This window comes from Acomys minous, assembly GCF_964271855.1.
Source record: "Acomys minous genome assembly, chromosome: 7".
Lineage (NCBI taxonomy): Eukaryota > Metazoa > Chordata > Mammalia > Rodentia > Muridae > Acomys > Acomys minous.
The window spans coordinates 80,460,639-80,475,766 of NC_140488.1; positions in this window are offsets into that span (position 1 = coordinate 80,460,639).

A 15,128-nucleotide genomic window follows, 5' to 3' on the forward strand; every position below is an offset into this window, starting at 1 on the left:
GACTCAGTAGACCTCTTGTGCTAAGCTTTTATTAGGAGCAACTATGTGCAAACATATTGTACAATCATTATACCACTTTTATAAGGACTAGAAGGAGTTGCTTAAAATAGATCACCAGGAAAAAAAGACAAGGAAATATAGACAAGAAATATACAGGAACAACAAAAAAGTCACTTTTAGACATATACCCAAAGTATGATCCAGCCTACCACAAGGACACTTGCTCAACTATGTTTTATTCATAATAGTCAGAAATTGGAACAAAATAAGATCCTCCGTCAACTGAAGAATGGGCGAATAAAATGTGCTACATTTACACAATTGAGTGTTGCTCAGCCATTAAAGACAATGGCATCATGAAGTTTGCAGGCAAATGGATGGAACCAGAAAAAAATAATCCTGAGTGAGTGAGGTAACCCAGACCCAGAAAGACAAACATGGTGTGTACTCACTTATAGGTGGATATTGCTGTAAAGTAAAGGATAATCACACTATAATTCACAGGCTCAGAGGGGCTAAGTAACAAAGAGGGCTCTAGGGGGATGCATGAATCTCCTTAGGATGGGGAAATATAATAAATGTTACGGGTGGACTGGGCATGAAAAGGACAGAGGTGGGATAATCAGCCCAGTCTGTAGGCTGTCGCTTTGTTCTCTTGACAGTGTCTCCTGCCTTACAGAAGCTTCTCAGCCTCATGAGGTCCCATTTATTAATTGTTGACATTAATGTCTGGGCTGTTGGTGATCTGTTCAGGAAGTTGTCTCCTGTGACAATGTGTTCCAGGCTCTTCCCCACTTTTTCTTCTAACTGACTTAGTGTCTCTGGTTTTATGTTGAGGTCTTTAATCTACTTGGATTTGAGTTTTCTGCATGGTGACAAATATGAGTCCAATTGCATTTTTTTTACACGTAGACATCCAGTTAGACCAGCACCATTTGTTGAAGATGCTATCCCTTTTCCATCGAATGGATTTGGCTTCTTTGTCGAAAATCAAATGACCATATGTGTGTGGATTCATATCTGGGTCTTCGATTCGATTCCACTGATCAACCAGCCTGTTGCTGTGCCAGTACCATGCTATTTTAATTACTATTGCTTTATAGTACAGTTTGAGATCAGGTATGGAGACTCCTCCAGAGCACCTTTTATTGTACAAGAGTGTTTTAGCTATTCTGGGTTTTTTGTTTTTCCATATGAAGTTCAGAATTGAACTTTCAATGTCTTTTAAAAATTGTGTAGGTATTTTGATAGGGATTGCATTGAATCTGTAGATTGCTTTTGGTAGGATGGCCATTTTTACTATGTTAATTCTCCCGATCCATGAGCAAGGAAGATCATTCCATCTTCTCATGTCATCTTCAATCTCTTTCTTTAGAGTTTTGAAATTTTTTTCAAACAAGTCCTTCACTTGCTTAGTTAGAGTAACTCCTAAATATTTTATATTGCTTGTGGCTAATGTGAAGGGTGTGGCTTTCCTAATTTCTTCCTCTGCAAGCTTGTCATTTGTGTATGGGAAGGCTACCGACTTTTTTGAGTTAATTTTGTATCCAGCCAATTTGCTGAAGGTGTGTATCAGCTGTAGGAGTTCTCTGGTGGAATTGTGAGGGTCACTTATGTACACTATCATATCTGCAAATAGGGATAATTTGACTTCCTCCTTTCCCATTTGGATACCCTTGATCTCCTTTTGTTGTCTTATTGCTCTGGCTAGACCTTTGAGTACTATATTGAAGAGATATGGAGAGAGTGGGCAGCCTTGCCTTGTTCCTGATTTTAGAGGAATTTCCTTGAGTATCTCACCATTTACTTTGATTTTGGCTATTGGCTTGCTGTATATAGCCTTTATTATGCTGAGGAAAATGCCTTGTATCCCCGATCTCTCTAAAACTTTAAACATGAATGGGTGTTGGATTTTATCAAATGCTTTCTCTGCAGCTAAAGAGATGATCATGTGGTTTTTTATTTTCAGTTTGTTTATATGGTGGATTACATTGATGGATTTCCAAATATTAAACCATCCCTGTATGCCTGGAATGAAGCCTACTTGGTCATGATGGGTGATATCTTTGATGTGTTCTTGTATTCGTTTTGCAAGTATTTTATTTAGTATTTTTGCATCGATATTCATAAGAGAAACTGGTCTGAAATTCTCTTTCTTTGTTGAGTCTTTGTGAGTTTTAGGTATCAATGAGACTATGGCCTCATAGAATGAATTTGGTAATGTTCCATTCCTTTCTATCTTTTGGAGTAGCATGAAGAGTATCGGTATTAGCTCGCCCTTGAAGGTCTGGTAGAATTCTGCACTGAAGCCATCTGGCCCTGGGCTTTTTTTGGTTGGGAGACTGTCAATGATTGCTTCAATTTCTGTAGGGGAAATGGGACTATTTAGTTTATTTATCTGTTCTTCATTCAACTTTGGCAAGTGAAATTGATCAAGAAAATCGTCCATTTCCCTTAGATTTTCAAATTTTGTGGCATATATGCCTTCAAAGTAGGATCTTATGATTCTTTGTATTTCTTCAGTGTCTGTTGTTATATCTCCCTTTTCATTTCTGATTTTGTTGATTTCAATACTGTCTCTCTGCCTTTTAGTTAGTTTGGCTAATTGTCTGTCTATCTTGTTGACTTTCTCAAAGAACCAGCTCTTGGTTTTGTTGATTCTTTGGACTATTTTCTTAGTTTCTAATTTGTTAATTTCACCCCTGAGTTTGATTATTTCCAGACGTCTACTCCTTTTGGGTGTTTCTGCTTCTTTTTTTTCTAGGGCTTCCAGTTGTGTCGTTAAGGTGCTTATGTGCGATGCTTCCAATTTCTTTTTAAAGGCACTTAGTGCTATGAATTTTCCTCTTAGCACTGCTTTCAATGTATCCCACAAATTTGGGTATATTGTTCCTTCATTTTCATTGAGTTTCAGAAACTCCTTGATTTCTTTCTTTATTTCTTCTCTGACCCAGGTGTCATTTAGCAGAGAGTTGTTTAGTTTCCACATACGTGTAGGCTTTTTGTTATTTTTGTTGTTGTTGAATTGCAGCCTAAGCCCATGGTGATCTGATAGGATACAAGGTATTATTTCAATCCTCTTGTATCTGTTGAGGCTTTCTTTGTGAACTACGATGTGATCAATTTTGGAGAAGGTTCCATGGGGTGCAGAGAAGAAGGTATATTCTTTCTAGTTTGGGTGCAAGGTTCAATAGATATCTGTTAGATCCATTTGACCCATGGCATTGGTTAATGATGTTATTTCTCGGCTTAGTTTCTGTTTCAATGACTTGTCCTTCAGTGAGAGTGGGGTGTTGAAGTCTCCCACTATTATTGTGTGGGGATCGATGTGTGGTTTAAGCCTTTTTAGCAGATCTTTTACAAATGTGGGTGCCTTTGTATTGGGAGCATAGATGTTCAGAATTGTGATGTCATCTTGGTTGACTTTACCTTTGATGAGTATGAAGTGTCTGTCCTCATCCCTTTTGATTAATTTTGGTTGAAAGTCTATTTTGTTCGATATTAAAATGGCTACGCCTGCTTGCTTCTTGTGTCCATTTGCTTGGAATATTTTTTCCAACCTTTTATCCTGAGGTAATGCCTATCGTTATGGGTGAGATGTGTTTCTTGAATGCAGAAGAAGGTTGGATCCTGTTTATGCACCCATTCAGTTAGTCTGTGTCTTTTTATTGGAGAATTGAGGCCATTGATGTTGACAGATATTAATGACCAGTGACTGTTAAGAGTCTTAATTTTGATGTTGGTTTCAGTCGAGAGTTTGTGTAGTTTTGTTTTTGCCATGGTATAGTTATCTATTTCCTGAGTAGTTTTGGTTGTAGCTTGACCCTTTGGGATGGAGTTTTCCTTCTAGTACCTTCTGTAAAGCTGGATTTGTGGATAGGTACTGTTTGAATTTGTTTTTGTCATGGAATATTTTGTTTTCTCCATCAATGGTTATTGATAGTTTTGTTGGGTAAAGTAGTCTGGCCTGGCATCTGTGGTCTCTTAGGGTTTGCAGGATCTCTGCCCAGGCCCTTCTGGCTTTGATGGTCTCTGCTGAGAAGTCGGGTGTAATTCTGATAGGTTTGCCATTAAATGTTATTTGGCCCTTTTCCCTTGCAGCTTTTAATATTTTTTCTTTGGCCTCTTGTATGTTTATAGGCATCTCTTTCTTTAGATTGGGGAAATTTTCTTCTATGATTTTGTTGAGAATAGTTTCTGGGCCTTGGAGTCTGAAATCTTCTCTTTCTTCAATGCCTATTATCCTCAGATTTCTTCTTTTCATGGTGTCCTTAATTTCTTGGATGTTTTGTGTCAGGAGTTTTCCAGATTTGACATTTTCTTTAATGGTTGCTTCAAGATCTGTGATTGTATCTTCTAGACCTGGATTCATTCTTCCATCTCTTGGATTCTGTTAGAAAAGCTCAGCTCTGTGTCATTCTCCTTCTTCTCTGAGGTCTCACGTTCTCGTTTTTCTTCTGTCTGTGTGTTTATCATTGAATCCATTTTCATCTTCACATTTTGAACAGATTTTTTTATTTCTTTCATCTGATTTTTTGTATATTCCTGAGTTTCTTCCATTGTCGCTTTATAGGTCTTCAGATCTTGAACCGTTTTATTTCTTTCTTTCATCTGGTTGTTTACATTTTCCTGAAAAATTTCCAGTTCCACTCTATGTGCTTCTTTTATGTCTCGCACCTGCTTGGCTGCGTCTTCCTGCATCTGATTTCGAATTTTATTTGTTTCCTCCATTATCATCCTCATTACCAAGGATTTGAGGTCATTTTCTTGTGTTTCCGTTATTTGAGTTTTGTGGGTTGTTTTCTTTGGGATAGCTGGAAACTGGAGATGCCATGTTGTTTTGGGTTTTTTTGCGTATGCTTTTATGCTGTCCTTTAGACATCTTGCCATCTCTGTTTTTGTTGGGTAACTTCCAGAGTTGGGTGGAGGGAGTCTGATGATAGATTCACTTGTTTTCTCACGATTTCCGTAGGCTGGAAGCTCTGATACTTCACTGGTGTGGATGGCAGGAGGTTAGCCCTGTCGTTTTGGGCTCTCACAGCCAGTGAACCTCAGCTCCCCTTTGGTGTGTGTCCTGCAATTGTTCTGGGTCTCTGAATGAGCGTTGGGTCAGGCCAAGGTATCCACAGCCTTCTGGGTCCCCTACCAAGTCCAGCCATGGACACTGGGCCCGAACCACGTGTCGAGTTCAGCTACATTCTCAGGGCCTGAACCGTCTGCCACAGTAGGAGAACTGTGGCTGCACTGAACAAGCGCCTAGGGTGGAATTGAGCTCTCTGCCCAGCCTATGTCATGGCAGGAGAACTGTGGCTGCGCTGAGCTGGTGCCTATGGTGGAACTGAGCGTTCCACCCAGCTGGTGTCATAGCAGGAGAACTGTGGCTGCCCTGAGCAAGCGCCTAGGGTGGAACTGAGTGCTCCACCCAGCTTGCGTCACAGCAGGGGAGCTGTGGCTGCGCTGAGGTAGTGCCTCAGGCAGTATTGCTTGCTGAGCTGAGCCAGTGTCTCCACGGCACAGTGCACTGAGCAAACCTGGGACTCTGGGGCTCAACTGTCTGCTGAGTCCAGTTTGGGTCTCAAGGCACCACGCGACCCAAATCCTGTCCAGACTCCCCTCTCCCACAGCAACTCCCACCATCCATCACACCAATCACCTCCACTGGAAGGCTCTGAGCTGCAAACCTCAGCCACCGCTGCTGGTGCCGCTGGTGCCGCTGGTGCCGCTGGTGCTGCTGGTGACACTGCTGTCTCTGCCGCTGCTGCTCTGATCCGAGAAAGTCCGTGCTCCTCCCGTGTGCAGGGGCAAGCAGGTCCTCCGCACCCTGGTCCCTCCGAACCGTGGAGCACTCCTGCTGCCGTGGTGTGGGGACCTTAGTGTTCCTGGCTCAGAAATCTGTGCAATTCCCTGAATTGTTCACTGAAGCTTCCAAACACAGTCCACACTGCTTGCCACCATCTTGGATCTCTGAGCTGGTTCTGTTTGATGACCTTCAGTTAGGACCTTTCCATTTGAGTGAGATTCCTCTCTGGCACAGGTTTCCAGCCCCATCCCCACTGCTAAAATCCTAGGCTAGGTGAACTGTGTCTATGGGCTTGGCCTGTTCCTGTTCATGCTATGTGCTTGGTCTCTGACCAGCACTGATGAGATGTTGCAACAGACTGCACCAATTTTTGAGTTAAATCTTGTTCTGGGGATCTTTAGACAGTTCCTTGACTCCACTTCTCCATGGGAACAGCCTATTCTCTGTCCCTCAAGGCTGTTCTCTGGGATACCTTCTAGAGAATTTCAAATCTCTGTGCCCACAGTAAGGGCTGCTAAGCTTACACACCTCTGCATCCAAAGTTGAACAGATACAAAAGAAGACCCTTTCAATTACTGCCAGCAACTGGGTAAATTGAAGGAGGTTCAATATGTTTAATCTTTTCTTCACCCCCAAACTTCCATCTCTGCTCACTCTCCCAAAAGTTTCAAATATACACCTAAAAGACATTTTCTACGTAACCTACTTAACTTTATCTTTTGCGTATAGTCAGACTTCCTGCCAGATTTCCTACATTTAAGACAGTGCCAAACACCCATAGGTGTTTCACTCCAACCTCAGAGATTGTGCCAGCTGGACCTGCATTGTTCCTTTTAGCCACAGATGTTCTCAGCAACAAACATGGACAGCAGCAAACATGACAGCAAATATGCTCTTTCTAGACTTGGTCAACATTTCAGCCCTTTGATGCCCTACTGTCACTCCAATGTCAGCAGGAAGCAGCCAAAGACTGCTTTATCCCTTATCCATTTATTATCAACAAAAAGCTGGAATGGTGTGCTTCAGACCTGGGACAAGCAGCTCCAGATTCTCCCAGAACTCCTCAGTCCCTATCTGCTGCAGGACATGGCTGACATGCCCTGAACTTTCCAGGGCAGGTCTTTTCCTTCTCCTTTACCATATAATTGAGACATTTTGTTGCTCTTGCTTTTTTTCTCTCTCTGCCCCCTCACTCTTTGCATGGCAGTCAAGAGATGCTTCCAATGAACCTACATTTATATACTTTAACTTATATTGAATGAAAAGCAATCCAACGTCCTCATCTTTTTAATTATAGGAAAAAATGTTGACATATAAGTGGCCTGCCTGTAGGTTGCTTAGCAACCTCTGACATCTTCACCTGCTGCCACCAGTAGGGGCACGGGATAAAAAGGACAAAGCGCTCTCTCTCTCTCTCTCTCTCTCTCTCTCTCTCTCTCTCTCTCTCTCTCTCTCTCTCCTCCCTGGGGAACCCCTTCCCATTTTCATTTTGGTTCTTTCACCATGCTTCTACAATAAATCTCTTCATATCAGATCTGTTGCATCTCACTCTATTTTTGAATCCTAACAATTATAATGTGCAGCGATAAAATGTATGCTTTGCTTCAAAAAATTGTGAAAATTAATACATTTTAAATATTTAATAATGTTTTATAGAGCCAGTTATAATTCAATATATGGCAAAACTTAACTCAAGGAAAGATTACAACATATAATACCAGCTCAAAAATTAATACATCTAAGTTGTTATCTAAATATTTATTGAATGATCCACACATCCTGAAAATGTAAATGAAATTTAAAATTCAATTTACTGTCAGAAATGGCATGAATTAATTTACAATTTAGTTTACAGTATATTTAAAAATAATTTGAGTGGAAATAATTTTAAAACACCCAAATCATTGGAAGGACTAAGTTTAAAATTCCATAATGAAATTTATTACTTTGTATGTTCATTTTTTAAATGTAATAGAAAAAGAATGTTTAAAAACATAAACTCTAAAAATATCCTGTAAAATAATCAAAATCATCTAATTTGACAGCATGTAAATATTTCATGGCCAGGTTCTAAAATTGAAAACTGTTTACTATTTACCATCTACATAAATCCAAAAATCAGTCAGTATTAGAAACAGATTATCAATGTTGCAATAACATTCATTAGATGTTTGTGTTGCTAACTGCAACCAGACAATACCTGTCATGTCTCAAAATGGCAGTTATGTGTTATTTACAGTTTGTGCCTGTTAGGTTGTTGGAGTTTGGGGTTTTTTTGTTTTGTTTTGTTTTGTTTTTTGTTTTTGTTTATTTGGGTTTTTTTTGTCAATGTGACACAGACTGGGATAATATAGGAAGAAGGTACTGTAGTTGGGGAATTGCTTCTATCTGACGGGCTTGTGTGCAAGTCTGTGAGACATTTTCTTGATTGATGATTGGTGTAGGGTCACTGTGGGAGGTGTCACCCTAGAAAAGGTGGTCATGGGATATATAAGGAAGTAAGTTGAGTGAGCTGTATAGAGCAAGCCAATAGGCAGTGTTCTTCCTTAATTTTGCTTGAGTTCCTGCCCCAACTTCCCTTCATGATTAGCCTGTAAGCCAAATAAATCTTTTTCTCTTACAGTCTGGTTCTGTTCATGGTGTTTATTGCAGCAATAGAAGGAAAACCAGCACATTCTTCTACCCAAAGATCTTTAGGTCTTAGATAATATCAAAATAGTTGGCTATTCAACTTAAATTTGTGTTTGTTTAGGCCAAGCATGCTATAATAGTAATGATTAGATTTGTCAGCAAAGTGATAAATACAAAGCCTGATTTGATAACAGCAAGACATTTAGAAAATCTGTATTAACTATCTAGATTTCTCTTATTCAACTTCTAATTATACAAACAATAGTGACATATCTAAAGAAAATGTGAGTTCAGTCATAGGGAAGGGGAATGGGGTGAAAGCGGGAGGAAGGGAGGAATGGGAGGATGCACGGGATGGGATAGCAATTGAGATGTAATATGAATAATTTTATTTTTCAATAAAAATTGTATCATAAAAAAGAAAATGTGAGGTATAACATTAAAAATAGATATTTTTTACTTAATCAATAGTATTTTAAAGAATGAGGCCTGTCTTAGGATTTCTTTTTCTGTGAGGAGACACTATGAAAAGGAAAACACTTCATTGGGGCTAACTTATAATTTCATTATTGTCAATGATGAGAAGCATTGCAGCATGCAGGCAGATATGGTGAAAGTTCTAGATCTTGATCTGAAGGCTTAAGGAGAGAACTAACTTGAGACCTCAAGTCTGCCTCTAGTCACAGATGGCCTCCAACAAGGCCATATCTCCTAAGCAGTGCCACTCCCTATGGGCCAAGCATTCAAACACATGTGTAGGCTTAGATTTTTCAAAACCTACTTTATTTAGGGTTCTTAAACACTCTAACTCACTTCTAACCCACTGACCAGAGGAAGGGGAGAAAGAATGTTGATAGGAAAAAGGGGTTGTGGACCTGTTCAGATGTAGTTCCTTGGGTCAAATCCACTCTGCCTTGTCAGGATACCAGCTGTATAGTCCAATAGATGACACCAAACAGCAACAGGAATCTGTAGCAGTGACACGATCCAGCAAAAACAGCAAGGCTCCACAAAATCAGCGAAAGTCAATGGAAGGGGCCAGGATCAGCCACAGTACCTTGAGAAGTTCTCCGGAATGTTTCTCTGTCAAGTGAAGACCAGCAAAGACCAGCAAAGAGTTGCACAGTGAAGCACTGTAGCAATGCAAAAAGTGTTGTCCCACTGTCTGTGGGGTTCTATTTATACCTTCCAAACATTACACACCCTCTCTGAAGGTGAGATAAACCTGTTTTTTTAGGATCCCAAATGAAGGATTGGAATGGTCTCGTGAGAGAACAGGTGAGGTTAATCCACTAGAAGACCAACCACCTGGTACCGGAGCTTGATTGTTGCCAGCTGAAAGGATCCCACGAACAGACTCTGGGAGGAGATATATAAATGAGCCCAAAACTGGAGGCGGGGCTTTTTGGAGACTTGGGATAGATTTGGCTGTTCATCACTCCACTTTGAGATGCTCCTAGAGAGAACCATTTGAGGGAAGGCTTCAGGGCTCCGGCTCCTGCTGAGGTTCTCAGTTCTGGTTACTCCAGGTTCCAGCAGAAGAAACCCTGCAGATTGTGCCAGGAGAATCGTTCCTCAGAACTGATATCCTTGCGGTTTTGTTATTGTGTTCCTTAATCCTCTTTTCCTATTGTTTTGGTTAGTCAGGTTATAAGTGATGTATGCTCAGTCACTAAGTTGTTAATAAAATATATTGGTTAAGAAAATTGAGCCCACAAGTTGCACACAATGTGGGGCATGATGGGTTCCACGGTTTCTAATGGTATGAGGGAAGATTCAGAATGTGAAGGCACAGAAATGCTGTTTCAGGGTATCAGCAAAGTAGCAACTACCATGACAAAACCCTTTCCTGACTTATACTTAGAGGAAATTCTGTTTTTCATTTTTTTTATTGTATTTCATTCTTAGAAGGATTAGAAGAAAGGCTAATAACATAGAAAAGAAGAAGGAGCAGTAACTTCTATCTTTTTGGAAAAGATTGCAGACTTGACTGGACAGATGGAAAGACTGAGGAAAGAAAATGAAGGGATGGGAAAGCAAATAAAATTTTTGATAACTGGGAGTGATGAAGGACAGAAAATAGAGAGAACAGAAAGCCAGAAAAAAACAGAAGAGTCAATAAGCTCTATCCTTTTAGAAAGAATTACTGACTTGACTGAACAAATGGTCAAAATGCAGAAAAACTGGAAGGGCTGGAAAAGCAGAAGGCACCTTTGGTTAAAAAGGGTGGAGAAGGTCAGAAACCAGAGGAAAAGGAAGGCAGACAGACCAAAAGGTCTTTGGAGGAAAATGTCCCAGTGGAGGACACCTCTAGAGTTGCCCAAACACTTTCAGCTTTTCCAGTCACTGTAAGACATGTGCCAGCGCAAAATGGTACTGAGGGTTATGATGAAATGGCCTGACATCCTGTAGAAATGATGGATTTAAAACATTTTAAGGAATCTATCCTCAAATATGGTATGCCCTCTGCCTTTGTTAAACAAATGTTAAACAGCTGGGCCACTCAGAATAGACTTGTTCCCCAAGATTGGATAATTTTAGTTTCAGCGGTATTGGAAGCAGCACAACAGTTACAGTGGTTATCATGGTGGCGAACAGAGGCTGTAAGAATAGAACAAGAAAATAGGACACAGGGGATAAATATTAATAGAGATCAATTGTTTGGTGAAGGACAATATACTAACTTAAGAGAACAAATTCAAGCTGAAGATAGAGTGATTGAACAATGTCATTATGCAGCTTTGAGAGCTTGGGAGCTGGTAGAGGAACCTGCCAAAATAACTACTCCATTTACTAAAGTATTCCAAGGACCTCTGGAAGCCTTTACAGAATTTTTGCAGAGATTAGGATCTGCTATGGATAGGGTGTTGCCAGATTCTGACACCAAACAGGCATTAAAACTTATTATGGCTTATGAGAATGCTAATACTGAATGTAAGAGGGTGCTTAGACCATTAAAGGAAAGAGGCGCTCCATTAGATGACTGGGTAAAAGAGACCATTAATATTAACTCTCAGGAATATCAAAATAATATTGTGGGACAAGCTTTAGCCAGAGAGCCCAGATATCATAATACTCAGTGTTTTAATTATGATAAAATTGGTCATGTGCAAAGAAACTGTAGAGATAGAAAGCACAGTAACTGGGGAGAAAACATGAATTGAAGGAGAGAACAAGGAGGTTCTGGCAATAATGGTAATGAGGTACCAAGACGTCTAGGGTACTGTAGTCACTGTGGAAAAGGGAAACATTGGTCTTGGGATTGTCAGTCTAAGAGATATGTGCAAGGCAATATCTTGCCAAAGGGAAATGGCAGGAGGGGGCTATCGGCTCAGGTCCCCATATACAATGCCAGCTGAATTGCTTTGGCCTGTCCAGAAGTGACAAACCTGCAGGAAAACAGGAACTGAGTGTTACTGATCTAATGCAGGCTACTGAAGGCAGTGCAGCCTTGGATCTGGCTTCAAATGTGTCTCTTACCCTATCTCCCCAGGTTGAATGTTACAAATTAAGTATTGGTGTGTTCGGTCCTTTGCCTTCAGGCACAGTAGGAATGGTTCTGGGAAAAAGTGGGCTGACTTCTCTGGGCTTTATTGTCCATCCTGGTATTATAGATGGAGATTCTAAGGAGGAAATAAAAATCATGGAATGTGTAAAAAAGGAGATGAAAATCAATACCACAGATAGAATTGCTCAACTCCTATTGTTTCCTTACATTAAGGGTAAAGCTGCTCCAGTAGAAAGGACTGGTGCGTTCAGAAGCACAGGGACACGTGTGTTTTGGCAAACAGTAATTAATGATCAGAGACCTAAGTTAATTATACACTTGAATGGTGTTAAAATAGAAGGCTTGGTCAACAGCAGAACCGATGTGTCAATCATTGGTCAGAAGTCTTGGCACCAAAATTGGCCACTTAAGGTTTATAGAGAAATTGTAGGAATTGGTAAGACATCTCATATAAAACAAAGTGTGCAGTGGCTTGAGTGTGTGGGACCAGAAGGGCAGACAGGGAGGCTGAAACCCTATGTGGCTGACATTCCCATAAATCTATGGGGAAGAGATCTCTTACAACAATGGGGTAATCAGATTAGTATGCCTGCAAATACAGAAATAAACAATGTTGAAACTATAGGTGAATTGGTACATGCTTCTGGGGAAGAGATTAATGTAAGTGATCAGGGGTGACCACAAGCCATGCCCACTGACCAACCTCAGAACTCATCAGGTTTAGAGTGTCAAAATTTATAAGAGGGGCCACTGCTTAGATACCAACAGCCCAGTCCCTAAAATGGATTTCAAATAGACCTGTATGGCAGGAGCAGTGGCCCTTAACAAAAGAAAAGTTGCAGGTGCTTCACTGTTTAGTGAAAGAGCAGCTGGAGGCTCAACACATCGAAGAATCTTCTAGTCCCTGGAATTCCCCTGTGTTTGTGGTAAGAAAGAAATCAGGTGGATGGAGAATAACGGATTTGAGGGCCATATACAAGGTGATTCAACCCATGGCTTCGCTTCTTCCTGGAATTCCTTTGCCTTCCTTGTTACCTAGGTCTTGGCATATAATTACAATTGATTTAAAAGATTGTTTTTTCATCATGTTACTGGTTTACCTCACAACCCCACAGGACAAGCAGTTGTGGAAAGAGCTAATCGTATGTAAAAGAAATGCTTATTAAACAAAAGAGAAGGGTAAAGACACCCAGGGACCAATTAAATAACGCTTTGTTGACTCTAAGCTTTATTAATGTTAATGATGAAGGGATGTCTGCTGTGGAGAGACATTGGGTGATAGAAAAACTGAGGAGCTGGGACAACAACCAATATTCTGCAAGGATTTTTCGAGTATGAAATGGAAACCTGCAATAGTTTTAAGATGGGTTCGTGGGTATGCGTATGTTTCCACAGGGAGTGAAAAAAATATGGCTACCAACCAAACATATAAAGATTAGATCTGACCCTATAGCAAATGAATCTTAAGAGCTACCTGGTTCTTACAGCTTGACATTGTTTCATACAGCTTGGAGAACTAATGCCCTCTTCTGGCCTGTTGTTGTACATGCAGGTAGAGACCTGTATTGTTTGCAAAAAGCAGGACAAAGCTGAAGAGGAAGTAGGCAGCCTGGGTGATTTAACCCCAAAAGCATGCCTCTGACACCTCCAGCAAGGTGCCTCAACTTATCTTTCCTTGAAAAATTATATATGTACTAACATACTAATGATTTCAAAAGTTTGCTTACTTTCAGAGAAAAAACAGGACAATGATGAAGATCAAACTTCTGCCTCTGGCACTACTGCTTCCTCCAGCAATTTCGTGCATATTAACAATAAAACGGCTAGCCACAAGGATCAATCCCAAAAAGACTAGACAAAAATAGATACAGCTAGCTTTCCCAGTGCTTGGCCAATATATTATTTTTCTAAGGGTACCAAAAAAGATGATTTTCCCCCAAACAGCAAAAAGTAATTTTGAGAGAACGACGCCCACATTCCCAATAGGTGGGGTAGTGGTTTTTGGTGGGTTAGCAATGTTCATTTTTGCCTAAGGGGGTTAGTTGCCATTAATAAAAATTTCATTTGGGGATTTCTTTCTTCTATCTTTCTTTCTCTCTTATCTTTCTATCCCATCTAATATTAAGGAAAAGAGGGAGAAGGAAGGGAGGATATAGGTTTATAGAATAAAAAGTAGATGATTGAATCTACTAGCCTCAAATAATTTGCATTGGTATTCAAATATTTCACATTGGTATTGTAGATTGATGGAAACTTACGATCGTTTTCATTTTTCAACTTTTGCTTTATGTATTATATATGGTATGTTAATGGAAACTTAAATTGTATATTGTATATTGGTATAAACATAAGATCATTTTGTTTGACATTTATTTAATGTATTACACATGTTCAACTTATTTGAAAAGGTGAAAAATAGCTGTTATAACTTGTTCAGGATGATTAGAAATAGAAATTGGTATTTGGTCACTTATAAATCTTACTAGATACTAAATTATTTAATTCTAGAATAAGCTTTATTTAGATTTTTGTATATGTTTTCAAAGGAATAAGTAGATGATAGATAGATGGTCTTCAAGCACTTCAGAGATCAACAGAAATGGCATTAATAAAACTTAAGCCACACATTGATCGCCACACATTAATAGTGGGAAACCTCAATGCCTCAGTTTCACCAAAGGGTAGGTAAATGAAACAGAAGCTAAACTGAGAAATAATGATACTAACAGATGTCATGAATAAAATCAACCTAACATATATCTACAGAACTTATCACCCAAACACAAATGATCATACCTTCTTCTCACCACCTCATGGAACCTTCTCCAAAATTGGCCATATAGTGCCTCAACAGATACAATAATATTGAAATAATACCTTGTATCTTATCAGATCACCATGGACTAAAGCTGGACTTCAACAACAACAGAAATAACAAAAAGCCTACACATACTTGGAAACTGAACAACTCTTTACTCAGTGATGACTGGGTCAGAGAAGAAATAAATAAATTAAGGATCCTAAAATTCAATGAAAATTAAGGGAGGACATACCCACATTTATGAGACACATTGAAAGCAGTGCTGAGGAAAGTTCATAGCACTAAGTGCCTTCAAAAAGAGATTGGAAACATCTCATACAGGTATCTTAATGACATATCTAGAGGCCCTAGGAAAAAAGAAGCAGAAA